The sequence below is a fragment of the Meles meles genome, chromosome 13 (assembly GCF_922984935.1).
Source record: "Meles meles chromosome 13, mMelMel3.1 paternal haplotype, whole genome shotgun sequence".
In the NCBI taxonomy this organism is placed as follows: domain Eukaryota; kingdom Metazoa; phylum Chordata; class Mammalia; order Carnivora; family Mustelidae; genus Meles; species Meles meles.
Window position 1 is genome coordinate 56,455,204 of NC_060078.1, and position 13,687 is coordinate 56,468,890.

General features: G+C 42.6%; 1 non-coding gene and 1 pseudogene across 1 annotated transcript; both read right to left on the bottom strand.

The window, feature by feature from the left end:
- Positions 1 to 6,752: 6,752 nt before the first annotated feature.
- On the bottom strand, positions 6,753 to 8,495 carry LOC123955065 (annotated as a pseudogene).
- A 4,158-nt stretch (positions 8,496 to 12,653) lies between these two features.
- LOC123955811 lies at positions 12,654 to 12,861 on the bottom strand. Its single transcript, XR_006821371.1, has one exon. It is a non-coding gene; the product is annotated as a small nucleolar RNA U3 (small nucleolar RNA).
- Between the last annotated feature and the right edge of the window lie 826 nt (positions 12,862 to 13,687).

A 13,687-nucleotide genomic window follows, 5' to 3' on the forward strand; every position in this document is an offset into this window, starting at 1 on the left:
ACCCACCCGAGAAATCTGCATATTTATGGACCAGAGTAATTTGCATCTCTACCTCTCAGTGGAGAAAGTAGTGAACAGGACAGGAAAGCATCATTTTTCTTTCCTCTTCTTGCCTCCATTTCAAAATCTCTTAGAACTTTTCCTAACAGTTGAAATCATCAGAATATAAAATTAAATATATAGCATTGTCTCAGTTAAGAAAAAAAAAAGAGAGAGAAATTCACCCTAAATATTAAGTATGGGGTTTTTTTGTTAATAGTGGAGTTAGTGGTTCATTTGCTTCATTCATCTTTTCTCATCGCCAAATTTCAACAATAAAAATAGTCTTTTTATAATAAAAGTTTTCAGAACTACAACTGTAAGACAGTTCACCTGAAGCACAAAGGTCCCAATGACGGTATCCCTAAAATTAACTAATACTCGGGAAATTTTGTATCTAAATCTAAATAAAATCTATATACCATCTAATCTAAAGTCAAGAGTCAAGATGAAACGCCTGGGATTAACTACCTGTGGAAATACTCCCAAAAAGCAATCTTTCTCTGAACAAATTTGATGATAAATATTTTTGAGGAGACAAAGCATGCTTTCAAATTCCTTAGGGAAATCACAATCTAAGTCTACGAGATGAGTATTTTTTTAATTATTAATTCTAACATGAATTATACTAGGGATGAGATTTGGTAAAGGGAGCTTGTGGTCTGCCTGGAGTGGGGGAGGGGTGGGAGGAGAGGGGGTGGGCGGGGAGAGGAGTCTAAACATAAATGATTTGCCAGTGTTTCCTCAGTAGCTCTCAGAGGAAAGAATATACTGATTTGAAAAAAAAAAAAAGAATATACTGATTTGAGATGGCTAGTCCTAAGTACGTCAGGAGAAATATATTTTCTCAGAATAGAGAAGGACAATTTAACTGTTTACTGTACTATGGTTTAAGAGATACTTCTAAAAGAATATCCAACTCCTTTTGTTCTCCTAAGGTAAATACAAAATGGAGACCAAACTTGAGAATTCCTTGAGCCGAATAAGCAAAACCAAATCTAGCTTATTCATGAACTGAAGTGAAACAGGTTATTTCTTATAAATGTATCTGATAATCATAATAGAAACTCAGATCAGCTTCCTAAAAATGGCATAAAATAATCACTTCTCACCTATCCCCTACTGTCTGGAAAAACCCCATTGTAATAACCAATCACTGTCAAGGTTAACAACTTCCTCATTCTCATTCTACAAGCCATCCTATAACTTCGGTAACTCTGAACTTCCTATGTTTCGTATTTGAAAGCTCCCAATTTGCAAACTGTTCATATCTGCACAGTTAGCTTTTACTAAATACCATTTTACTGATCTGGTGCTCATAATGTCACTATTTCTGGGTTTTTGACAGTTCTCATTCTCTCTTTACCTGTTCAATTTGATATCATGTAATCATATCCACTAGAAAAAGTTGTATACACTTTTAATCCCCTGGTATATGAACGAATGAACCCCAGGTATATGGGTCAGTTTCATCCACTTAGAAACTCATCCTGGGCTTGGGCCCGGGTGTCTTCAGAGAGAACTTGAGTCCATCTTGGCAGCACCTCCAACGTGAGATTCTGGGAGGCACCTGAGGGCACCGCTGGTTCTGTAGGGGATTATTGCTTTCTTCCTTAGTAGATTCAGAGTTCCTATCAGGTAGCCAAGCTTCCCTGAACATAGAGCAATCTCTATCGGATCCCCAAAATACATCTTGGGCAAATTAACCAGGAAAGGAAAACAAAAGATAAAGGATAAACATCAGAGAATCAGAGGCAAACATGTATTTCCTGAAGTCATGACCATCATTTTCATTTATAACTAGACTTGATCTATCTAGACAAATGTGCACTGTAAAATAATTTCTTCGTATTTATGATACTAGGCTATTGTTTGCATTACACAGAGGATTCGTTTTCGAAACACTCTTATCTTGTCTCAGGAACAGTAGAAGGAAAAGAATTGCTCTGATCTCCCCCTAATCTTTTTCAATACAGAGAAGGACCAGGTGTTCCCCTGGGACAATAGTTCTCAGACTCAATGAGATTAAGAATCATAGAGTATATCAAAATGAAGACTTCCCTTTAACCACCTTTAAGATTCTGATCTTTTAAAAGCTCCCTGTGTAATCTTACTTACAGCCAGAATGGAGAACCCCTAAGTATAGGGTTTTACCCTTTAAAGGGCTTTCACAGGCCTTCCTTAAACATGTTTTAAGTGGCCCTCTCCCTAACCTCAAGCAGTTAAGAGTACACAGTATGTCTTAGTGCAGCCAATTAAATGCTCAGCCTGGAACACTGACTCTTGAGAGAATGACTGCAAAGTCTCTGGGCCAATTAGAAATTATTCGTGAAATTGTGGTAGCATTGAGTCAAGGACAGCAGCACCTGGCGGTGTCTTAACCAGAACTTCGCTAAGTGTGGGCTTGCCTTTCCAGTGAGTGTCTGAACCATCCAATTCCTTCTAATAAATTCCTTTTCCGGTTAACTAGAAGTGGTGTCTGTTGTTTGCAATCTAGAACCAGGGCTGGTTCAGTTAAGTAGGTCCTACTGTTACCATTTTTCAGATGAAGAAATCAAGTTTCACAGAGATTAGGTTACTTGTCAGAGGTCACTTGATAAGTGACAACACCAGGACTCAAATCAAGATCTTCTTAGCTCATTGCTCTTACCATCAAGATACGGGCTGGGGAAAACCATAGCGCAACCATTATACTCCTTCTCGACTCACAGAAACAGTTTCAGTGGTTCTCAGCCCGGCAGGCACGTTAGCATCACCTGAAAGTGTAACCAACTTGAATTGCTCGGGGCTGTCCTGTTTTCATGTTATTTATTTTTTGTTTGTTTATGTATATTTTTGGGTCCTGTTTTTAGCACTGGAAGTCTCATTTCCAGGGAAATCCTGAAGCCTTGGGGAGACTGGGACAGTTCGTCACTCTACCCCGGGGTGGAGGCGGCAGGGTGGGGGGACCTTAAAAACAACAACGACAACTGCTGAGGCCGTCCTCCAGAGCTTCGGAGTTAGCTGATCTGTGTGGAACCTAGATACTGGCGTTGTGTAAGTGTCAGTTCAAAGGATCAGTACAACCAGATAGGGCCGAGAGTCACTGGTCTATATGAAATCTTTCAGAGTTTAGCAGACCCCTCATCAGTCTGTCATATTTGTCCATCCAAGCCTGGCTCTGTTACTGTGGTTAGTATCTATGCAAGCAGGCATTTGTTAAAGACTCTGAAATACTAAGATTAGAGGGCATGGCAAACAGTGCCCAGAGCCAAAGGGCTGGTTTCAGTGGCTGCCTCCCTGACTCCTTCAAGAAAGAGCAAATAGGGAAATATCAGGGGCATTTGAATGGCCCTGCAGGTGATAATTATGACTTCTGGGGTTAATTTAGGGATCTTGGGAAGGGTAAGCAGCTCTGGAACAGTGGTAAGTAGTGCTGTATGTGGGAGAAGGGAGTGTGGTGAAGGCTGAATGGGTAAATGAGGCTGGGTTATAAACTGGTGATGACTCAAACTTCTCCGGTTGTTTGGTGACTGAAGTCTGACTGGACTATTCTAGTTGGGAAATAGCTTTGGCCATTTGGCTAAAAAAGCTTTGGCTCTACTCTTGCCATCTGACATTGTTACTAAGGGCCAAGGAGAAATCCAGAGGACTAGGTCATTCCTTTAGTCCTCTGTGGTCCTGCTGGCCCTGAAAGAAAAACCTAGAACCTTGGCATTCCAGAGTTCTTTTTCTCTTAGAAGTTCATTTGTTGATTTATTCATTCATTCAACAAATATGTGTTAAGTACCTACTATGTACCAGACACCATGCTGAGGGTACAATGCCAGGGAAAACTAACGTGGTTTTTGCCCTTACGTGGTGTTGTGGGGGTGGGGGGGAGAGACTGATCCCTAACCGAGCCATTGAAAATAGCGTGATCATTGCCAAGGCGGAGAAGCACTGAGCGCTGAAAACACATGTCGATGAGGTCCAGGAACACCTCCCAGAGGAAGCGTCACCTGGACTGGGACTGAAGGGTAATCCGGGTTTAGCCCGGCCAAGAGAAAAGCTCTCTCTGGGGGAGAGAAGAGCAAATGTAAAGACTCCAGCTGGACAGTGTGAAGCCTTGTTGTAGGCGGAATAATTGCCCCCAAAGATCACATCCGAATCCCCAGAATCTGTGAAGAGGGAAACTTACCTGACAAAAAGGGGTTTGCAGATGTGACTAAATTAAGGCTCTTGAGAAGGAGACATTATCCTGGACTGTCTGGGTGGCCCAATGTAATCACAGAGTCCTTTTATTTGAAAGAGGGATGTGGCAGATCAAAGTCAAAGAGAGATTTGAAAATGCTGCCGTGCAGGCTTTGCAAATGGAGAACGAGACCAATGACTAAGGAAAGCCGGCAGCCTCTAGAAGCTGGACAAGGCAAGGGAACTTTTCTAGAGGTTCTCCTGGAGAGCATCCAGAAGGAACACAGCCCTGCTAACGCTTTGATTTTAATCCAGAAAAACCCATTTTGAACGTCTGACCTCCGGGACTGTAAGATTATATATTTATGTTGTTTTAAACCATGAAGTCTGTGGTAATTTTTAATAAGAATAATAGAAAAGTTATACAGGAACCTACAAAAAATAGTCTAGTATGGTTGGACATACAGTATAAGGTGCAAATAAGATTGGAAAGGTAAGCAAAATCAGGCAGAGCCTCATAGGGCTTGTTAAGGGTAAGGCTAAAATCCACTTCATTGTTGGGATACCCTGAAGGATTTTTTTTTTTTTTTTTTTATAAAGATTTTTATTTATTTATTTGACAGGGAGAGATCACAGGTAGATAGAGAGGCAGGCAGAGAGAGAGAGAGAGAGAGGGAAGCAGGCTCCCTGCGGAGCAGAGAGCCAGATGCGGGGCTCGATCCCAGGACCCCGGGATCATGACCTGAGCTGAAGGCAGCGGCTTAACCCACTGAGCCACCCAGGCGCCCCACCCTGAAGGATTTTTAAACGGAGGAATGATCGAATGAGGTTTACATTTTAGGAAATTATATTTGATCTAATTCGGGGGTCAACAACCTTTCCCGGTAAAGAATCAGATAATAAATACTTTATGCTTCCTGGGCCATGCGGCTTTTCTTAGGTAGTCATTTTTGGTTTTTTGTTTTTTGTTTTTTTTTTAACAACCCCTTAAAAACATAAAACCTGTTGTTAGCTCAAGGACCATTTAAAAATGGGCAGTCCCCAGCTCTGAGCCATCCTGTTTCTCCTGTTCTCAGCCGTCCTTGCAGCTAGGTGTGGTGATGGGAACCCAATTCTAGCTAAAGAGATAAAGGAACATCTCCCAAAGAATTCTGGGAAAGCTTTAGCTGTGTTTATGAGAAGTTTGGGCGCTGCCTTTCTGCTTTCTCTCTGTTCTTGAACACTGATGTGATGCCTTATCTCTTAAGATAAACCAAAGGGAAAAAAGCCAAGATTAATAGAGATGACAGGGGCGCCTGGGTGGCTCAGTGGGTTAAAGCCTCTGCCTTTGGCTCAGGTCATGATCCCAGGGTCCTGGGATGGAGCCGCATGTCGGGCTCTCTGCTCAGCAGGGAGCCTGCTTTCCCCTCTTTCTCTCTGCCTGCCTCTCTGCCCACTTGTGATCTCGTCTGTCAAATAAATAAATAAAATCTTTAAAAAAAATAGAGATGACAACCCAGACAGAGATGGACTGAAGCAAAGCCACAAGTGCCTATCTCTAGATTTCTTGTAATATGGGGGGAAATCAACCCCATTTTAAGTCCATTTTAAGTAGGGTATCCTGTTACTTGTGACGGGAAGAATTTCTAAGTGAACAGACAGATGCTAGAACATTGACCAGGAGGCTCTGCACCAATGGGCGAGGGACGACAGTTGCCCAGACTAGGGCTGTGGTAGTTAGGAAGCGCACGAACGTGAGACATATTTCGGAGTCAGTATACATAAGATACAGAGATTGTATGTGGAAGGAGAGGCGGGAAAAGGGAACAAGTTATGTCAAAGATTACTCACAGGTCACTGATTGTGGCGGTAATGCTAGTTACCCAAACAAAGAAAGGAGGAGAAAGAGCAGGTTTGGGGAGAAAAAGCGAGAAGTTGGATTCTAGAGTCTGGGGTTCCTGTGGACCATCTCAATGGAGCTGTCCTTAAGCCATCTCATGTGAGAAACTGCTGCTCGGAAAAGAGGTTGAGATGCCTGTCCTCAGCGTCAATTCATACCTTTTCTTCTTCTTCTTTTTTTTTAAAGATTTTTTTTTTTTAAAGATTTATTTATTTGACAGAGAGAAATCACAAGAGAGGCAGGCAGAGAGAGAGGAAGGGAAGCAGGCCCTCCGCGGAGCAGAGAGCCCGATGCGGGACTCGATCCCAGGACCCCGAGATCACGACCCGAGCCGAAGGCAGCGGCTTAACCCACTGAGCCACCCAGGCGCCCCATTTTTTTTTAAAGATTTTATTTATTTACTTGACAGATGGAGAGAGAGGAAGAGCACAAGCAGAGGGAGTGGGAAAGGGAGAAGCAGAATCCCTGCTTAGCAGAGAGCCTGATGCGGGGCTCGATCCCAGGACCCTGGGATCATGGCCTGAGCTGAAGGCAGATGCTTAACTGACAAAGCCACACAATCACCCCATACTTTTTTTTTTTTTAAGTAAGCTTCATGCCCAGCGTGGAGCCCAATGTGGGGCTTGAACTCATGACCCTAATATTGAGACCTGAGTTGAAATCAAGAGTTGGATGAACTGACTCAGCCGCCCAGATGCCTCCGTTTTTCCATTTCTAAACCATGTTCAAGAAAATCATATTTGGGGTGTCACCATCTTTGCAGTAGTCCAGCAAGAGCAGCCATGCCATCTGGATTCATTTTTCACCAATAAAGAACTAATAGTTTTTTAAATTAGCAAGGATGTGCTTGATTTGTTCTGTGGCCCCTGTCATTAAAGGTTTTACTCTTTCTGTCCTCTGTTCTTCAAGTTTGCCTTTGGTTGATTTCGTGTAATCTTTGAGGTACTTTCTGTAGGCTTCTTTTGTGAAGTCAGTTTCTTGCAAGGGATAGTTCATGACAATCTCAACACCAGGGATGACTGAGCTTTCGGTACCTTCACCTTCCCAGGCTTCAGCAGAGGAATCTCCGCCAACCAGCGAGTCACCAAGGTTACCCTCTGTCCTACTGACTGTCTTCCCCTCTGCCTCCAGGCACAGTCCATCTGCAATTTCCTGGATCTTATAGATGTTGGAGAACATGTCATCATGGCTGAAGAGGTCCTCGCAGATGATCAAAACCACCGCTGGAAAGACACAACGACCGTGTGAGCTTAGCGGGAGCCGGGAGCTCTAAGCGAGTACAGTAGAGCCTGAACCACACTGGGGTGGAGTCAGCGGGGGTGGCGGGGAGTGGGGGGGCAGGTGGAAAAGTGAAAGATGCTTTTCAATACCTTATCTTGTAAGTTGGATGTGACACTTTGGACTGTCTCAACTCTTGCAATTCCTTGAGATATAAATATCTTTTCCCTGAAATGCAAAACTGTAGTCAATTTAATTATAAGTTCTTGGGCTACTTGCTCAGCCACACAGACTGAATTTCCTTCTGTGGAACAGTCCTAGCAATGCTTACTCCATAGTCTGTCAAAAGCATCTATATATCTGTATATATCTGTATATGAGAGTCCTTTGTGAACTACACAAAAACAATATTGAGATTAGCTGGGTGTTTATGCACACGTACTTTTGTATACAAAGACTTCATAAGAGTAAAGGGTTTCATATGATCTTTGTAGAATGGGTGGGAATCCAACTGGCAGAGAAGAGAAGAGATGAATCACTATGTGGGAAAAATGGTAAGATATGATAAAGAACAGTTCATCAAAAGCAAATAAAATTAAAGGGGAAACATGAGAGGCACTCTTTCAAAATAATGATCATAATGATAATGATGAGGACCGTTACTATCAATCATCATCTACTGTTCTGAAAATTCTTCCCCATGCAGTAAGATATGAAGTAAAATAAGAGGAGTGAACATCAAAAGGAAGAAACAAAAATCATTATTTGTAGATGATACAGTTTTAGTACTAGGAAACTAAAAAGAACTGGTTAAAAGCATTGAAATTAATAAGTGGGTTTAGTTAAATAGCTAGAAACAAATTAATATAGAAAGAAGCAATATCATTTCTTTTTTTTTAAAGCTTTTATTTATTTATTTGACGGACAGAGATCACAGGTAGGCAGGGAAGCCAGCAGAGAGAGAGGAAGGGAAGCAGGCTCCCTGCCGAGCAGAGAGCTCAATGTGGGGCTCGATCCCAGAACCCTGGGATCATGACCCAAGCCAAAGGCAGAGACCCACTGAGTCACCCAGGCGCCCCTCAACAGTTGGAAAAGAGTGAAATCTTCCCTACATGTGATTCTGAGTACACCTACCGCTTACTTCCCAGTCAAGTGCATTGTTTAAGCCAGGTCTTTCCTCTGTCCTTTTCCTTTCTTCCCACTGCATTGAGCTACACTGAGAACAATCACATGCATCATATATATTTATGTTAATGTGTATCAATGACAAGAAATTTTATCTTGAAGATTCTGTGTTACTATTTTAGGTGGACCAAGATTCTCCAAGAAAGGCACTTAAGAGAGGCCCCTCATTGGGGGCGCCTGGGTGGCTCAGTGGGTTAAGCCTCTGCCTTCGGCTCGGGTCATGGTCTCAGGGTCCTGGGATCGAGCACCACATCGGGCTCTCCACTCAGCAGGGAGCCTGCTTCCTCCTCTCTCTCTGCCTGCTGTTCTACCTCCTTGTGATCTCTCTCTCTCTCTGTCAAATAAATAAATTTAAAAAAAAAAAAAAAAAAGAGAGGCCCCTCATAAAATGTGTTTGTGGTTTCTATTGATGCTTATCTCCCTTTCTGTTCCCCTTAGGTCTAGTTTTCCTTCTCTCCCAGTAATAACTGTTTGTTATAAAATATAATAACTTGTAGACTTTGCTGATAAGCCTGTAATAAATGCCAGGGTCTGTCTGCACATGGAAGTAAGCAGTTACCTCTCTCTTTTCTCCACCCATTTATCTCCTAGACATAGGGTCTGGGGAAGGTTTGCAGAGTTACAGAACCATAGCCTCTCTCAGCCATCCACCTGCCTTGTCCACAAACACCTACTGATGATTTTATGGCCCAATCTGACTGCAGCTCTCCAATCAGATAGGTGAGCATGCTCACATCCTTAATCTAGAAAATTTTACCTTCTCAGGCCCCAAGGGAACTTTGGCCCTAAATTTAATTTAAAGTTGAAGAATGTTGTAGGTACTATGCTGTGACTGGGAGGGCTGAGTAAACAGAACAGAATGTGGGAGAAGAGGGTGGAAAATGCCCCTCCTTTTGCTATTAGCAGGGCCTTCTTTCTGGGTCAATTTGGTACCAACAGAAGCACACAGAAGTGCCTAACCAAGGGTTTGGTGCCTCTTGAGTTTCTTCTTGTTTCTGCTCTTGAGTTTAGCTTAGCCCTTGTCCTTTCAAGCTGATCAGCACAAGACCAGGCAAAGGAGTAGGAAATGTTACCAGGCTTGGTGGCTTTGCCTACTAGACCCCATAGCTCCATCCACAGCCTGCTGACATAGCTCCTACATTCTCCTACTGTTAACATCTTATATTACATAGTACATTGTCAAATCAAGAAACCAACCTTAGCACATTATTGTTGATGAAACTCCAGACTATATGTTCCTAGTTTTAACTAGTATTAACTAAACTAAACTAAATACTACATTGCATTTAGGAGCTAATACGCTTTTGCCACTCTATAAATCTCCTTCGATACCCATTTCCAGCCCTATCCCTGAACTGTCTCCTAAGACTTAACATCAAACATAGGGGAGGAGAAGGAGCCAAGGTCCGAAGGTCAGATCTAAAAGCCACCTCAGCATTTCTCATCAGCATTTCCCAAAATGAAATCTCCAGATAAAGAGTTCAACAAGATACTCGGCTACTTTGAAGGAAGGAGAGAGTCTATAGTCAAATGAATTAAAGAAATGCTTGATGCCAAATCCCTTCTTGAAGAGGCAAAATTTTCATCAACATGACATAATCTCTGAAAAGTCTTGCAATATATAAACCAGTTCAGTTTGGCCCAGCAAAACTTTTATCAAATTTCAGTCATTTGCATACCATCTTCATGCCTTTTGCCATATCTGCAGTCTGTACTGTTATTGACTCGATATTCTTCTTTTAATCTACTCATCTTTAAAAAAATACTTTTTAAACATTTTTATTTATTTGAGAGAAAGAGAGAGAGACAGCAAGAGAGAACACAAGCAGGGGGAGTGGGAGAGGGAGAAGTAGGCCTCCCACTGAGCAGGGAGCCCTATGCGGGGCTCCATCCAAGGACCCTGGGATCATGACCTGAGCCGAAGGCAGACACTTAACAACTGAGCCACCCAGGAGTCCCAAAAATACATTCTAAAGAGCATTTGATGTCACTACTCTCAATGGAAAATTTAGGTCATTTGCCAAAATTAATTAGAACAGGAAAATGTTAATTTCGGGGCGCCTGGGTGGCTCAGTGGGTTAAAGCCTCTGCTTTCGGCTCAGGTCATGATCCCAGAGTCCTGGGATCAAGCCCCGAATCTGGCTCTCTGCTCAGCTGGGAGCCTGCTTCCTCCTCTCTGCCTGCCTCTCTGCCTACTTGTGATCTCTGTCTGTCAAATAAATGAAAAAATCTTTAAAAAAATGTTAATTTCAACGAAGAACTTCCTAGAATCATCTCATCTATTACCGGTGGTTCACATATGATAGACTCGGAGATATTGGTTAACCAGATCCCTTTTTCCAATAACACCTGTTAAAATGCTGGGGAGGGGTGCCTGGGTGGCTGAGTGGGTTAAGCCTCTGCCTTGGGCTCAGGTCATGATCCCGGGGTCCTGGGATTGAGGCCCACATCGGGCTCTCTGCTCGGCGAGAAGCCTGCTTCCGCCTTTCTCTCTGCCTGCCTCTCTGCCTACTTGTGATCCCTGTCTGCCAAATAAATAAATAATAAAATCTCAAAAAAAAAAAATAAATAAAATGCTGGGGAGACACTTTGGGAAAGGTAAACGTACATAGAGAGCTAGTGTTAAAGCCCAGACTAAACCTGAAGTTCCTACCTGCATCTCTAGTGCCCTCCTCACAAGCCTACTCTGCTTCTGAGGTTCACCTCTCTTGGGCATGACCAAAGGAGATTCCATGAGGGTCAGAGTTTGTAACACAAAAAGTTCAGATTCCATGTGATCTGGTTTTGATCCCGAGTGTGGGATTTTAACAGATTCCCACACCTAGTTCTGAAGGCTCCCTATCTTCTTCCACTCTAGGGGCAGAACTTGGATCGGATTCTTTGTCAAAGTACATGGGTGCAAAGTGTTTTCTGATTCCCAACTATCATTGCTACCTATACCCTGCCAATTCCCACCCGATCCATGACCTCCCACCTGCACTTTGTCCAGTTCTTCCTAAAGTCATGCTATTTTAAAATTTAATTGTGTTTGAGCAAGAGGGTGTGGCAAGAGAGATGCCTACTGTTAATCAGTAACAGAGAGCAGCAGATAAACTAGGTGCTTCCAGCTGGGTAGGGCACATTTGGCCCTCAGTTCTCCCAAAAGTGGCTCCAGAAAGTTGAGTATGCTCAATTCGACTGGTGCTCTCGGCTGTTTTCTCATTGCAAGAGGCCAGACCACAGGTGTTGGTTACCCCTTCTCCATTTGGTCAGCTGCCTGATGCCTTGAGTGGATTTGACAACATAATGTGCACTAATCCTGCCCCAGCTGGTTTCTAACATTCAGACCAGATTTGAATGCCACTGGGCTTGAGGATAGCCTCTGAGGTCATGCATTCCTTTCTTTCTTCAAAATATTGAACTGCAGAATAAGCCAGTCTGTGCTATGGTATATGTAATAATGGATAATATTTACAGAGTGCTTACTCATGTATTAGATACTCCTTATACATGTTCTCACTTAATCCCGGTTAACTTTAGGAAAAAGATACTCTTTTTTCCATTTTAAGGTTAATTCACCAGGGCTTGAATGACTCAAATACCTTTCCATATTTTACGTTAAGTATCAAATGACAGATCTGAGATTTGAACCCAGGTATAGAAGCTTGATGTCAGAGCTTATACTCTTAGCCCTTAGTCTATACCGCCTCCTTGGGAGAAGCATGGTTTTTACTCCCAAGGACTTCACATCCTTATAATAGCTATTTTGAGGTCCTTTATTTTTTTTAAAGGTTTTATTTACTAATTTGACAAAGAGAGAGAGTACAAACTGGGGGAGCAGCAAGAGGAGACGGGGAAGCAGGGAGCCCAATGCGGGGCTGGATCTCGGGACCCTGGGATCGTGACCTGAGCTGGAGGCAGATGCTTATCCGACTGAGCCACCCAAGCACCCCGATTCTGATGTCCTTTAAAAATCTCTGTCATCAGGACAGGGAGCCTGCTTCTCCTTCTCCCCCTGTTTGTGCTCTCTTGCTCTCCGTCACATAAACAAACAAATAAAGAAGATTTTTAAAGATCTCTGCCATCTCTAGATATGTTTCTATTATTTGTCTCCTCCCTGGTGACTTATCACATTCCCTTCCCTCTCACAACTAATAAGGGTTTTTTTTTTTTTGTTTGTTTGTTTGTTTTGTTTTTTTGCTCAGATGGCATCCGTTCCCTCTAGCTTCTTTGAAGAAGACCGATCATCAATGACCAAGCGCAGTTGCAAAAAGAATACCCAGGGTCAGCTTCACGCTCAGGAAGGGGGACGTTGTGCCTCCTCCTCCTCCTGGTTTCAGGGACTCTACACGTTCAGAGAACCTTCTCTAGTAATGAACTATAGAAACGATCCCTCACAGTATAGTTTTGCAACTTTGAAGTTTTACTGAATGTTGTACATTGTGGACACTATATTGTAGAGCTAGATTTTGGTGTCTTCCTTTAAAAAATGTTAGGACTTTTCTTTTTCTGGAAGTAAATTAATTTTTAATTTGGATTAGCTTGGTCTTGTTGGAGTTTTGTTTTTTTGTTTTTTTTTTTTACTTTTTTAGGGCTAATCCAGAGTTCCCTTATTCCACAGCAAAAGGAGCCCTGTTCCTTAGGCAGGAGAGATTTGAGATCCAAACTCAAAGCCCAGAGTTAAAACATCTACTTTCTTTACTTAGAACTCTGATCTCCAGGACTCTGTGACTCTCTGTTCTTAGAACCCACTAGTGGCTGTTTTTTTCTCTCAGGTCTCCTGGATGTTTTCTCCAGCACGTGCAACTTAGCATTCAGTCAAAGACTGGACTTCCATTAAAGGAATCCCTTTGCATAACTGTTGAGCTGCTTTTTGGTGCGGATTTTTCCTTTCTTCTAATCTGCCTCACTCATTACTAAAGTCACTACAATAGTCTAGAACCCCGCCTCTTGTTCTGCTGAGGCTGCACCTCCTTGCCCCATGGTATAGCGAGGTGCCCAGGCAGAACATGGGGTTGAATATGAAGCTCACCTCATATTTCCATTTTCTTAAGGATCACAGATCAGCGCTACTGCTCAATGCCTACAAATAACTGCTTCATGTATTTTGGAAATTTCATAGTTGTATATGGTGAGAGAGTAAGTAGAGTACCCATTATTCATTTATGGACAGCCCTAGAAAGTCTGGACATTATTTTTTATAACAATCTGACAATCTCTGAATTTTAACTGGAA